Genomic DNA, 13,875 nt, shown 5'->3' with positions numbered 1-13,875 from the left:
ATGAATGTTTGTATGTTTGTCCTTTATGGAATCGTGAACTATTGGACCGATCATGATGAAAATTTGTACGTATATGTATTTTTCCACGGAGAAGGTTTATAAGCTATGCCCATCCCTTTCCCGATTCAGGATTCCGCCCCACTGGTTACAGAAATACCCATAAGAAATGCATTGCAGCAAACATATGTTAACGTCTTTTCAAATTTTTAATCAGCTGTTCTTTGTAAACATATATTATACTTATAGTTTTAAAGCATAGAGTAAGCTTAAGAGAAACGACAAATTTTGTTTAAACTGTTTTTGCAATCACTGTTAAACATAGACTTTACTATCCAGATAATACAATTCAAATTTGACGTAAAAATTCACCTTTAACTGCAATATTTATTTAATATAAACCATGCTCATGCTTGATCAGAAGAGTAATGCAGATATCATAATTACTATCTTACGTTGGCTACAAATATAAAGAATGTTATAAAATCAACCTTTAGTTGTTTTTTTTGACAGAAGTATGGTTCTCAAAACTCCGTGTGTACATATTCTCTCGATCGAGACAACAAAGCAAGCTCAATCGTGGCATCGGAGATATAACTAATTTAATCTAAAAATTTATTATAGTAAAAAAAAAAAATTTACTAAGTAATATAAGGACTTCGGTTCTTAAGATTTGCGTGCGAAGCCGTGGGTAACAGCTAGATAGAGGCAGGAATATGGTACATACCTTCATAATACGCCCAAGAGGCTCACGATGGAACGACTATCAATTATCTCAGCAATGTTTAGAATGTGATAGAAAAAGAATAAGTGAATATAGTGTACTGTTTTCACGGGAAATTGCGTGCGAAGCCGCGGGCAACTTTTACAAAAAATTATTGAAATGCGCAGCAAAGCGCGCCGGGCCCGCTAGTATATTATAAACGTTCACGTATTCAGGCATGTCTACTAGTTTTAAACTATAAACGAGAGGATACTGTATGCACCAGACTACAGTTGACAATCTTCTTGTATTATGCTACAGGAGAATCTACTACATGTTCATCCCCAAATCATTTTTGTTATAATAGCTGGCCGGGAAAGTTTCAGTAATTGCTAGTCTCGGTTATTAACACAATACCGGTACCTAGAAAGTACCTAAAATTATCTGACGTTTATGAAAATTCTATTGTTCTTCTCATTTTTTGAATGTGTCCATATGCATGTTTGGAAATTTTGTGTACAATATATATATATATATATATATATATATATATATATATAAATGAATGTTTGTATGTATGTCCTTTATAGAATCGTAAACTATTTGAACGATCATTATGAAAATTTGTATGTATATGTATTTTACGACGGAGAAGGTTTATATGCTATGCCTATTGATGTACCTCCCACCAGGCGGCACTGCAATAGTTAAAAGTTTTTAAAACGCCTGTACACTATAAACTGCGATTACGAGACAGTTAAGTATATTAAATAGCGAAAAACTATTTGAAGGCGTTAAGCTTTGATGTATATTTGTCTTCAAAATACATTTCTGCTTGAACTTAAAGCTTGAGTGTTAGACCACTTTATAATAAAGTACATGTACGTAGACAATTGCTATAAACATACACTTTTGACAGATTTTCTTGATCGTGGCAACAATACAAACTTTTTAAAATGTTAATTTGCTTATTTAAACACATATGTGACAGATACGGCCAAATACAAAATAATTGAATCAGAAAAAGTAAGCGCTCTGTGGTGTAATGGTAGCACATTCAACCCGGCAAGTGAGAGATCCGGTTTCGACTCCCGGCGGACATATACATATTGACTTGGAGGACCTAATGTTTAAAATCCCTCTACTGTTTAATTTACGTCGTATGGTGGTATCGTCATATAAACTTGTATATACCTAAAACTGGTAACCAAGCCAAGAACAGTTCATTATTTTATTCTACTATAGACTTTGTCCAGAAATGCGTTTCAAACTAGATCAAACAAACCACGAACCCAATTGCACCGCTCTCACGAAGTATAGAGAGAGGGGGCGCCCCGGGGATGTAATACGAAAAGGTAATGGGCTTCCATACACAATTTGTCTTTTAATCACTTTAAAAATCACAAAGCCCAAACGTGATCACAGCCACTGTGATACCTTACGTAGCTTTACCCTTAAACTCACCGAATTTCCAAGAGTATTTTAATATTATCTTCATAACATTTCCATTATTTTATCTGAACTATTCTTACATTACATATATAAGTAGTTCATTTTTTAAACAGTTGAGTTACAAGTTTCTATGGAAAATATAATTTAAAAAGTTTTCAATACTATTTTATTTGTTGACACTAATTATTTTCAGCAAACCAAATAAGTTTCAAAACATGATCACATTCAAAACTAAAAGTCTAACAATGAGCATTTATACAGACCAATAGAAGTAGTGAAAGATAATTAAGTACACTTAAACTACATATATCAAGATTTTCGTTGCGTATGATGTAAATATTTTACCGCGTGCATAGTGAAAGTAATAAGAAACAGTTTCCGTGAAGGCAACTGATTTTGCTGATCCCGCCTTGCCGCGCTCCCTGGTTCAATTCCATGTCCAACGATAATTGAATAATGAATAATATGGTTTCTTCATATTCCTTTCACAACTGTTTTATTTCAAGATAGGGCCTGAGACCCACTTGCATGCCTTTTTCTGGAGGTTATCGATAATTATATTGAGTAAAATTATATGAGTAAAATATGTTTTTTTTTTAAATATTTTTAACCTCCCTGATAAAAAAATTTTATATTTCTTAAATATCTATGTGTAAATATCTAGTAACACGATTGTTTTAAATACATCCCACTGAACACAAAGCGTGCATTGGTAATTATATTAAAACTTAACTAGTAACGTTGCGCGAACTTGTGTACGAACACAAATTATTCGGTATTCTAGCCGATTTAAAAATGGTTTATGGTGACTGAAATAATGTGAATTAATCATAAATCAAAATAAAATAATAAATAAAATTAACATTTTCTCGCATTAAAAATACATAATATGTGTTGTATATGTATAAAAGGAAATTACTTGTATCAATATACGTACAAAGATTAAGAGTTACATCACCATATAGCCTAAGTCAGTCTGTTATACTACTACGATTTTAAATGGCCTATATTTTCACAATTTAAATGAAAAATTGTAGACCTAGTTTTAATGCAATTTTATGTATTGTTATAATATGTTTGAGTAATACAATAAATGAATTATTAGATAAGAAACCAAGAAGAGGAATAATTTACATTACGTGGTGTTCACCTAATAAAACACAATAATATCGAAGAACAATGCTACATAAAACGCAATATACTCTTGTTCTGGTGTATTTACACGATTTTAGTAATAAATAAAATTATGTAATTTTTTATAAATATCCATGGTTCGGGACGCATGAAGTAATGTGTTACTTTTTGATTATATTAACTGAGTAACTAATACAACCAGAGGATTATATGCGAATAATAGTAACTTCAATGAAATAAATAAGTGAATCTGAGAAAGGAATTGATCGTCAGCTACGTAGTTTTGGTTAGGATCAAAATAGTGGGGAAGCAAATGAATTTAAAATGTTCTAAACCTTTAAACTCTATTCACTCTTTACTTTTCTAGTGTTGGTTTAGCTGTTAAAACTATGTATTGTATTGAAGTAACATTACATTATGGTAATTTATTATTCAGTAAGCATTACTAGTTCCAAGGTATTTTTCCAACATTTACTTTAGTACATTTTTCATAATTGGCAGTTAAATATAATCATGATAAAAACAGTTTAAAAGGTAACTTCAATACAAATTTTAATCTAGAAAAATTACATGTTCATATGAAAGATCAAGATTACAATTTTATCTTATTAATAGACTATTACTTTAAACTAAGCACAACACACTCACTGTGTATATGTTGCCGGTACAAAATGTAATGTACCCCTGGTGGGACTCGAACCCACAATCCTCGGCTTAGGAGGCCGATGCCTTATCCATTAGGCCACAGGGGCTGTGCAGCATTGCAACGCGTGAAAACACGTGTACATATTAGATTACAAATGACCACTAATTAAACTTTTATTTATGACTGGATTTCGAACATCAATTTAATGTTATCATTATTCGTTTGTAATTAAATTGAGTTTAGTTGACTTCAATATACAACTGTAATGTAATATATATATAATATAATTTGATATATACTCGTACTTATAGTGATCACATTGTTACAGGACTGTTTGAACAGGACAGAACAGTTTGTGTTATAATTTTCAATTTAATCAGGAAAATTTCGGTATCAGATGATTAATGACCATCAGACTGAAAAATATATAGGCTATTCCAATAGAGAAACTACAACGGTCCGTCACGTTAAAAGTTTTCTATCGCCACAGAAAATAATTTTTACGCAGGGAACAACTAAAAACAAAATAAACAAAGCGTTCTCAGAGTAGTCGGGTATTAATTAGCGGATAAACGTGTTTGATCTTGTAAGCGGTAAAACGTTGGCTGTAAACTGTGTAAAAGTGGCCACAAAAAGCTTCGATTAGTGGTTACTTTAATACAGATTAAGCGAAGCTCTTGAATTCTTAAAACGTATAAACATACAGGTGTATAAACCGATGTAAATGGACATATATGGTCTTTGAGGACACATTTATCGCTTGGTAACTGTCATTTAAATCAAAGCACTTGTATTTGTTTATATTTCATATTTTATTTGTACAATTTAATATTTTATCGTTTTTTAAATATTCATTGGACGATTATTTTATTGTTATTTTAACTAATGGATATTTTTGTATGTTAATCTTTATATTAATTTATTTACATACTTAAAATTGTATATTAACATTCAATGAAATGTTTAGAAATTATTAGCTTGCGTATATAAATTAACAATAAAAGTGATCTTAATAAAACTACCATATTTAGCAATACTTGAACTAAAAACTCTTGAGGACAGCCATTTCGCTAATTCACAAAATAAACTAAAATGACAATAATAAATAATTTTATATTTAGGAAAGGAATTTTATAATTTATAAAACTGGATGCCAATACAGGAACAACCGCCACCTGTAATAAAAACTATATCCTTAGAGGCAATGCTGAAGTGTTTTAAGCAATGTGGTTTAAGGAATGGTGAAGTAGGTGTTATCATTTTATACTGATATCATTTTAAAGGTGTGCCATTATTTGCAAATATTACATTTTGACACATTAGTGGTGGGATTGTACACTTTAACATGCGGTGTAAATACAACATTGTACATCTGATGAGGTGCCGCTGGCTAAATAGTTACTCAATAGAAATGGCTATGGATTTAAATTGTAGCAGGAAATGCTAAAAATTGATATTAGATTTCATTACGGATGGAACATAACCACAGTGTGTTGTGCAATTTTCTCTAGAAACAATACAGTAGATATTTGAAGCAAGTTGGTTAGCGCAAGACATACCAAAGTTGAGTAAACCCTTCCACTGGTAGAGGTGCAAATTAAATTCCTTCCCTGGGGAAGTAACCTTGCAGCACTCCCATTAAGTTATGAATGTGTAAGTTGTTTTGTAGCGGAATAGCGGACGCTAAGGAAATATTTATGACCGTTTTAACACTCGCCAGGCTGTTTAGGAGATAGGCCCACCAGATGAAAGTACCGTTCTAACTTTTCCTTGGCTGCGAATCGCATATGCGATGTTCTTCAATGTTCTACAGCAGACGTTTTATTACCGTTTGAAATTGCCTTCGCATGGTAATCCTGAGTGATGTATCATGGTCTGGAAGTAAATGATGGGAAGGAAACGTCATGTCGTTCTAACATAATACAAAGAGTGCCTTAAACCAATATACTGTACTTACATATTACGACTTAATAAGTTATAATTCTTGTTCCTACTACATCCATATTATTAGAAGATAGACTTATTGCGGTATTTATCGTATGGAATCAGATTATGTTTAGTTTTATTGAGTCTATATATAGAAGGTTAAATTTCAAATGTTACTATTTTATTCCGTTTCAAGAAACTACCATTTGCTCTAAACTAGTGATATCAGTTCCTGTTCTTGCTACCTCTCTTTTACTGCGTGATCAAAAGGAGAATATATTGAAGTATTTAGCATTTTTACAGTGCGAGTTTGGCTTTTGTGAATTTTATCCAACATAAATTAGATTCCATCTTTTCAACATATCGGTTTCAATGTCCTTAATAAGTAATGAGACGTTTATGAGGATACAGTGTTAAACCACCGCCACCCATAAGAATAAGTGTACAAGAGTAGTCTATAAATTATTAAAAATTAAGAAATAAAACAACAACTAATATTTAATATTTGAGAAATTATATAATGTGTAGCCTACCTAAAGACAACATAAACCTCGCAGTCATCGTTTATTTTTTTCATATAACGAGGAGATTAGAAACAAGTTAATGTACATTTGTGGTGCATTAATATTATTAATTAGATTATTTAACGCTCTTTACGACGCTACCAACCGAAGTACTTAGATAGATAGATAATATCCTATTAAATAGACAGGGTAAAGTTATACTATTACTAAACATTGTGTATATTTTATTATGAATTTAAGAATCACGTAAATATGATCAAAATGAATTGTTTAATCAGACGAATAAAAGAAACAATATTAATGGTTAGTATGTCATTATATAAGGTTTAAAGCACTTGCCATTTATATAATTACTTTAACGAATTTCTATGTGATCGATATAAAACTAAATTTCGCTCTTTCTGGCAAATTGGAATTTTAGTATATCTGTAAAATAGGGCATCTATTTGAAAGCAATTTTCTTTATATATTTTTAAGACCCAATATCGAACACACTTACATTTTATTTCTTTCGTTTGTGTTTCATCTGTTGTTTGATTTGTTGTCAAACTTACCTTTGATGCGTTTACCAACATGTGTTGTATCGCCACATTTTACGTGATTATAATCGTATGTTTTAGAATTTGAAACCTGAAGAAGAAATCAGATTTAAGTCTTCAAAATGTCACGTTTCTGCTATTATAAAACTTAATCTTGGCAATTGATCGTAATCATGTTGTTCTTTTAAAAGCATATATTTTTATTGATAAACAAACAAATAAATCAATTATTGCGTAGAAAAATTAAACAATTTTGATACATTAATAGTTAGATATTAGTTATTATTACTATTAACGCAAACTTAGGGTTCTACAAAATGTCGTGTGATATACCTGTGGCTGTACTTAACAAAACACAAAATTAGTGTAAAATGCTTCTAATAGCGATAAAATCCATTGTATCTGAAAGTCAGTATTGTTGATAATTCAATAAGTTCTAAATTTTCTCAGGAATGTGTTCAAAACAAGATTAGGTAGACCACGAACCCGATTGTACCGCTCTCACGGGAGAGGGTGGCGGCGCCCCGGGGCTGTAATACTGGAAGGTAATGGGCTCCCAGATACAATTTACCCTTTAATCACTTTAAAAGTCACAAAGCCCAAACGTGATCAAAACAGCATTTTCTCTTCCGTAGCTTTACCCTTTACACATTTTACACGCCTCTGAGTCTCAGAAAACATCGAGTAAACCGTTTAAACCTTAAGCTCGGTCATAATAACAGCATTCAACGTTATTTATGTAATACCAAAATACTTATATTATAATCTATCTACCAATTATTCACAAGTTCCACTTATATACAAAGATTTTTATCCAAGAAACAATTACGATTATTAAAACTTATCGTATAAAGTACAATAGTTATATTTTTGTCTACTTTAGAAGTGCGCTTAATATAAATGCAATGCACACTGGTATTAGTACCACACATGTATGATATATTAGTATTAAACACAACACATATAAATATATAAGCAATGAAAAGGCTGAATATGTAACATTAAGCATCCTATCTAATGATATAAATACTATCTTAGTTTACTAGTATACAAGTTGACATTGATTAGCGAGATAAAATTAACAGCTAATAGTCGAGCTAACAAATAAACGTTCAACTGAAATATAACTTCTACTATTTTAAGTAATAAAAGATGTAAAGTTGTTAATACGTATAGAAACGCTGGCTTCTACATAAATTTTAAATCAGATTACAAAATGATGCAGCGTAATGAAAATTTAACAAAAGAAATTTAAATAAATCTATTCAAATAAATACGAAACGTTAGACAATTAACACTGCAATGTTTAGAATGATTTCAATTTTAATATTCTCTGGAAAGCACTAAGAAGCTAATCTGTAATCTAAATAAAATTGTATATAAATTTAGTCAATGAAATACTCAACAGTATTTAATGTATGGAAATGGCTTACAGCTATATAAGTAAAGAGCAAACAGAAAATAGCAATATTAATGTTGTAAAGTATTTATAGAGTATAAGGTAGAGTATGGTATAAAACATCGTATCACTAACTGAGGCATTCTATCCAGATAAGCTGCCTTTTACTGTAATTACTCCAGTATAATTGACAACTTCAATCTCGTGAAAAGCTCGTGTGTAAAAACAGTTCTTTGGTTTTCCAGCCCCTTTTCCTTTTGACGATTTTACATCTATTTGTTTAAGCACTTATTATGATTAAGCATCAAAGTTTTTGGTTTTCTGATAAAGGTTTAAATAAACATTTATTTTATATAAGCAATTACTTTAGTTTTTAACTTGTGATGGTTTGGAGTAATTCCTAAGGATATTTAACTCCTGGTCAAAATTAACGCCTTCATATTTTAGCAAATAAAACAATATAAACAAAAATGTAGTATTTGTTTTCTTTCATTTGTTTATTGTAGCTTCCAAGAACAACAAATAAGACATACAGGGTGACAATTAAGTCTGGAATCTCTTTTTAAATTTTTGAACCACAATAGAAAGAAATGCCAAAGTTCACACGTGCTTACTGGTGATAGTAACGCGCACATCTGCCCAATTACCGACCGGATAATCCCTTTGGGGGACGGTCCACAAGGAGTCAGACAAAATTCTTAAATAGTAGCATAGGTCAAGTTTGGTATTAAATTAAAGGTCTTACTTAGCAGAGTACAATTCCGCAAACCGGACTTCAAAAGGTGGATTCATTCAGTAGTTATAGCTGTTTGAATTTTAAAACTATCATGGGCAGATTGAACCAGATTGTCCAGCTTATCTAATCTCTCGGCCTCGTAAGGGAGGCTTTCTCAATCATTTTATTCCACTGTCATTTAGAGTGGTCAGTTTTCTGTCATTACGGATCAGCGTCGGTTTTTAACCGCATCCGAGTCGAACAGAGTGAGGGCTGTAGTGGAAGTTGGTCTTTCTTATAGTGCATTCGCCAGGCGGCTAGGTGTACGAGTACATCGCACCAAAGTTAGTAGGACAATCTCTCGATTCCGTGAAACTGGTTCTGATTGCAGGAGGCGTGGGCAAGGCCGTCCCAGAGCTACAAACCGAAGGGATGATCAGTTTTTGAGACTTAGTACTCTGAGAAATCGGGCCGTTACAAGTTCTGATATACAAGCATAACCAGAAATGTCCGTGGTTTCAATATTTCTACTCGAACCATTCGTCGCCTTCTTCGGGAATCTAACTTATGAAGTAGGAGACCTGGTACAGGTCCAAGACTCGCCAGAGATCATGGAAGAGCTCGCTTACAATTTACTCGAAAGCATCGGAAAATTATGTTTGAAAACATCAATATAAGAAATGTGAACTATGATACGATTCAGAATTGAAACTTACGTGACATTTCTTTGGGATCATTCACAAACTAGCACAGTTACTTCGACTTATGATTTTACTTAATGTTTGATAAAATATTAAATCAAAACTAGTGATTAAATGTTTTCTTAGCAGTCTAGTTTAACGAACTCTTAGGGAATATCCTTCTTACGATTGTAACATTTGATCATAAATTAAAGTTGCCGAATATCAATAATAAAAGTCAGGCACGGCAAATATCGACAATAAAGTTATATTTGGATGTGATTTCAATCCTCGAGTCTGTTCTCGACTCCTTATAAATCAAAATTGATTGATATTGTTCTCGAAATGGAAATGTTATTGGTGAAACTGATTATTTGTGCTTGATTACATTTGAATTGTTTTGAGAAATTAGTTTTTAGTTCTTGTTTCATTAATGCAGTAGATTTATGTAATTATTAACAATAAACAAGAATCAAACATTTATTTACTATATATGACACGTGCTTCAGCATCATCCCACATTTTCATGTGAATATTGTAAAATGATATCGGCTTGCCTTGAAATATTAAGAATTTTTTAAATGTTTGACATAAGTTCTTACACACATATCAACATAAATAAATGTTCAAAGTTTTAAGATTATGCCAAACACATAGTAAGACGTGCATACATAATAGCATTATAAGTAACCACAAAATAATTTTCCCTTTGAAAATGTGAGACATAATTGCAAAAATATCATAATTCGAAATTCCACAGACCGATTAAAGAATTATTGAAACTCTCTGAAAAAGTGACGCTCATGTTAGGTGAAAAGCATTTAAAGTTCAAAATAACTGATGTCAAGTTATTATAGTTTGCTGAATTGTGGATTTGCGGAATGAAGAAACAGAATAAAAATTATTACTCAATTTTTGTCTTTATTTAAAATTTATGTTTAAATATCGTGTTATGGCCTGGACTGGACTCTAAACAGTTTCCGGCATTGTTGAACCCTTTTCATTCTATTATTTTCTTCCTTTGGTTATTTTTTTTAAACTATAGGTATTAGTTTAATTAAATAGTTTTTGTATTTAAAATTTGATTTAGCTGCAGTCGTCGATTCCATCCTTACTTTAAGTAAACGGCGTTTTTAAATAGAGTTTATATCTAATCATCATAATGAGATCAATACAAAATTTGTTAATAATGACAAGATTGAGATTTAGTTAAAGTAGGGTGTAATCATCATCGGTATCCGAGCACTACCGAAGTACTTCAAGTGGTCTATACAATTAATGTGACGAAGTTTAGCATGACGGTGCCTTGTAGTGGTTACATACTTCACAACTGCGTTAATTTGCTTTAATCGTTTCTTGACCACAGTTTACAGCCAGTGGTTGTACCAGCCACGCCGCCATCTGCTCGCTCTCTCAACTTTAATTACTTTACAAACTTGTCTTATCCTTGAAGTGATTTATTCAGTGGCAATTACCGGAGATACAAGGCAGCTGAGCGCGTATTATATACTTGCGGAGAAGCCAATCTTAGCTTATTTTCCATTTAGGAATCCAGCTTAGTTGTACTTGCTTATAGGCGAATAACAGCAGCACGACAACTACAACAGCCCGACAACTACAACAGCCCGACAACTACAACAGCCCGACAACTACAACAGCCCGACAACTACAACAGCCCGACAACTACAACAGCCCGACAACTACAACAGCCCGACAACTATAACAGCAGGACAACTACAACAGCCCGACAACTACAACAGCCCGACAACTACAACAGCAGGACAACTACAACAGCCCACACGCGATTCCAATTGGTTAGTTGAGATACAGGAAGTGACGCCTTTGTGAACATGGATTGCAAGCTATGGTGAACTCTCACTGTAAAATCAGCACATCACTAAAACAACTGCCTTATAATGATCGGAAGCAACAAGAGATACGAACTTCTAAACCTGTTGTTGGTAATCATTATGAAAAATTGTGTTTTTATACTACAAACTTTAACTTAAAAACATTTAGATAGCTAATTCAAAGATTACAGCGTCGTATGGCAATACTGGTGTTCTTAATAATTTTAAACCTACTGATAATACAGCAAATCAACATATAAGAAAATTTACAAATTTATGTATATATATATCCGAAAACTTTAGTTATGAAATTACTTCACGCCTCCTTGACATATTATTATTGTAAGAACCGGGGACCGTCAGTGTGGTACTTAACAGAAAGAGAGAACATTTTATTACTTTTTCATAAAAATATGTTAGAATATGACGAAAAATTCGTTTGAAGGTAAATTGTTAAATTTATAATTAGAGGTTGATTGTCCAATACATAGCCAAAGGTGAAAAATTATATTGTATTTAATAAATATAAGCAAAAACAAGTATAACTAAATAAAAAGTAAAACATCTGAAAATGACGTTTAATTTTCATTTTGACTCAATTTGAAGTTGCTTAGTACGTAAGTAACTCGCTTATTATTACTCAACTTTAGTGTTTATTTCAACGTTTTTTCAAACATCATGTTATGACCCACCCACATGTTAGGTGTCTTGATACAAATGTAGGTTATAATTTAATAAAAACCTGTCACGAAGAGTTTTTAACTTGGCATAAAAATAAAACTAACTACAAAACCGCATGTGTGTCTACTCAAGCAGTAACCAACCAAGGGAAAAAACTATAAATTGTCTAAGAAATGTTTGACCTTACCAATTCCCTAAATTGTTAGTTTATTTACTTCTCTAACTGTTCCCTATAGCGATCACATAGATGGTACGGTTTAGATTAGGGTTTTGTGATATCGCACGTTACTAACACACTTACTGCCTCGAGATATTACGTGCTCGACTTGGATAGACATTCTCAGCCAAGAGATTTGTATACGTATTTCTGTGATTGTAAAGGATAAACTGTCATAGACGATTAACATGACAGTGATATAACCATATTAATTAATTATTACAATGCTGCAAGGGTTTCTTTTATCGCTTTGTAAATCTTGTAAATGTTTTCTTTATTAGTTACAATATTGTATCGATGTATGATTCACTGTTTGGAGCTGGTAAAACATGTTCTGCTGGCAGCAGCTGTTCACTACATTATTAACTTTACTGGAAACCGAATAAAACTACCCACTTAACGTATGCGGTGACAAAACCTCGCCCACAAAGTACGATGTGTGTAACTCTCGGAACATAACAACATCACTTCGTGCCAGCTACTAACTGTCCGAACAGTACTGGTACCGTACACAACAACTTGTTTTGGCTGAGATGGTATAAATTAAGTCTTGTTCATGTATAACTAACTAGGTCATGTATACACACAATAGTTTAAATATATATATATATATATATGAACCAAAGAACACTTGGTTTTCTAGCACAAGTATGTATTCATATTTTTTCTTCCTTCCACTAAAATATTTCTTTTCAACAATACTTATTATCATGTATGTACAAACACTATAGTTTCAAAACATTTGGAAGTCACTTAAAGTCCAAAATTAGGGGTCAACCTCAGAATGTATTAATCTATGAGATATTGGTCATGCAACATACGTATCTCTTTATAGTTATAGATTGTCGGCTTTCTACAACAAACAAAGTTATGTCTTAAATCTAAAAATTTCTTATTTTACAAAACGGATACTTTCTTTTTGGAAAATTACATTTTTTTCCAGAAATTAAAATCAACTACAACACTTTGCATAATAAATGTGTCCTTAAAAATTATGTGGTTCCTACATATTGGATCTAAAATAACTCTCAAATGTTTGAATGCCACAGAGTTTATTGTTTCTATATGCTTTAGTTTTAAATCTACAAGTAAAAATTAAGATAAATTGAGGAACCCCAATTATATATAAATTGTTAACTGTACTTCTTACAGGCCAATTTACAATTATTTTAACAGTCATTTAACACTGCAATTAATTTTTGTCAGCCAACTACATTGTGGTTTTTAGATTAAAATTAAAAATTATTGAATCCAGATTATAGATAAATACATATTGAGATTACGTTGGGGTTTCCTTGAAATTGTTGCTTGTCTAAGATATTAAATTAATTGTTTTCATCCAGTTCATCCATACAACAGCTATTTAAATTTAAATGTGCATTTAAATGACACTTGTAATTAGTACTGAAAGT

At 31.8% G+C, this 13,875-nt stretch overlaps 1 protein-coding gene and 1 non-coding gene across 2 annotated transcripts in view; both read right to left on the bottom strand.

Moving 5' to 3' along the window:
• The window catches only part of LOC124362702, a 295,398-nt gene that overhangs the window by 148,673 nt on the left and 132,850 nt on the right, over window positions 1-13,875 (bottom strand). The gene's annotated exons all lie outside the window — the stretch shown is intronic.
• Window positions 3,966-4,038, bottom strand: Trnar-ccu. The gene has a single exon. It is a non-coding gene; the product is annotated as a tRNA-Arg (tRNA).

The sequence above is a fragment of the Homalodisca vitripennis genome, chromosome 1, assembly GCF_021130785.1.
Source record: "Homalodisca vitripennis isolate AUS2020 chromosome 1, UT_GWSS_2.1, whole genome shotgun sequence".
Taxonomy (NCBI): Eukaryota; Metazoa; Arthropoda; class Insecta; order Hemiptera; family Cicadellidae; genus Homalodisca; species Homalodisca vitripennis.
Note: the sequence above shows the minus strand (reverse complement) of the source record. Positions and strands in the feature narration are given on the sequence as shown.